Source organism: Quercus suber, unplaced genomic scaffold (assembly GCF_002906115.3).
Source record: "Quercus suber isolate HL8 unplaced genomic scaffold, Cork oak 2.0 scaffold_218, whole genome shotgun sequence".
NCBI classification, from domain to species: Eukaryota; Viridiplantae; Streptophyta; class Magnoliopsida; order Fagales; family Fagaceae; genus Quercus; species Quercus suber.
Window position 1 is genome coordinate 513,718 of NW_027069676.1, and position 2,144 is coordinate 515,861.

The window sequence follows — 2,144 nt, forward strand, 5'->3', positions numbered from 1 at the left end:
TTATGAAATTCCAATTTTACAAGGCATGAAACATTTATGCTCAACTCGAATTGTATGTGTTGAGATGGTTTCTATACAGATGGTTTCTATACATGTAATTGGTTGAGTTAGATTGAGAATTTTTCAACCTAAAAAGATTAAATTGAGTTGAAAAATCTCCAATCCAACCTTTGCACGCTCTAAAACTAAGTTCATAGACTCATAGGGTGACAATAATTTGTTTATAGGAATGCTAAGTTGGACTCAACTGCTACCAATCAGATATGCTTGAATAATGAACAAGCCAATTAGTACAGAGTTACAAAAGCAAAATCTAACAACATCCACTTATAAAATAAACCTGCTGCAACACAATCTGCCTTTTGCTTATTCTTTAATTGCTTCCATTACGGAGAACTGCATTTAAAATTCACGTGATTTTTTGCGAGTAACTTGAAGACAAAATCTTCTGTGAACAGTGAACTTGACTCCTAACCAAAAGAAGACTTAAAAAAACTAGAAATTGAAATAAGTTATAAATTTATAATTTTCCTGTTAAAAAAAAACAACGCCATTTGCTCAGTGCCTAGTACATATATCTTCGTATATTTTAAAAAGAGCCAAAATTTGAAAAACTATGATTGAATTTGAATTGCTAAAACTGTTTTATTCAAGATGTGTAATTTTTTTTTTGTCTTGAGAGACAGTTTTAACTTACCAAACTATGATACCAATTGATTTTTAGTGTAGTTATTTAGGTGGAGTTCAAGTGTAACCTGAAACATAATTATGAAATTAATATTAAAAAAAAAAAAAACTATAAGACTTGCTGAACTTCCCTTGAGTAATTCATAATATAAAAAGAAATTTATTACATTTGGTAAATTAAAAAAAAAAGTATCAAATACTCCATTCAGATCTGAGCAAATTATCGATCCAAAAAAAAAAAAAAAAAAAAATGTGGCATTGCCGAAATACCATTGCCACAAATTAAAAAAAAAAAAAAAAAAAATTCCCCACAATTGTGGCAATGGTATTGCCGAAATACCATTGCCACAAATTAAAAAAAAAAAAAAAAAATTCCCCACAATTGTGGCAATGGTATTGCCGAAATACCATTGCCACAAATTAAAAAAAAAAAAAAAAAAAAAATCCCCCACAATTGTGGCAATGGCGTTGCCGAATTTCGGCAATAGGAAAAAATAAGTTTTTCTTTTGGCAATGTCATTGTCCCATTTGAAAAAAAAAAAATTTTCCCTAATACTGTTTGGAAAAAAAAATTTTATTTTATTTTTTTTAATTGTGGCAATTGAAACAATTTCGGCAATGCGATTGCCACAATTGAAAAAAAAAAAACCCACAATTAAAAAAAAAAAAAAAATTTACCACAATTGCGGCAATGGTATTGCCGAAATACCATTGCCACAAATTAAAAAAAAAAAAAAAAAATTCCCCACAATTGTGGCAATGGTATTGCCGAAATACCATTGCCACAAATTAAAAAAAAAAAAAAAAAAAAATTCCCACAAATTGTGGCAATGGTATTGCCGAAATACCATTGCCACAAATTTAAAAAAAAAAAAAAAAAAAAAATCCCCACAATTGTGGCAATGGTATTGCCGAAATACCATTGCCACAAATAAAAAAAAAAAAAAAAAAAAAAATTCCCCACAATTGTGGCAATGGCGTTGCCGAATTTCGGCAATAAGAAAAAATAAGTTTTTCTTTTGGCAATGTCATTGTCCCATTTGAAAAAAAAAAAATTTCCCTAATACTGTTTGGAAAAAAAATTTATTTTTATTTTTTTAATTGTGGCAATTGAAACAATTTCGGCAATGCGATTGCCACAATTAAAAAAAAACCCCACAATTGAAAAAAAAAAAAAAAAATTTACCCACAATTGCGGCAATGGTATTGCCGAAATACCATTGCCACAAATTAAAAAAAAAAAAAAAAAAAAATTCCCACAATTGTGGCAATGGTATTGCCGAAATACCATTGCCACAAATTAAAAAAAAAAAAAAATTCCCCACAATTGTGGCAATGGTATTGCCGAAATACCATTGCCACAAATTAAAAAAAAAAAAAAAAAAAAAATTCCCCACAATTTTGGCAATGGTATTGCCGAAATACCATTGCCACAAATTAAAAAAAAAAAAAAAATT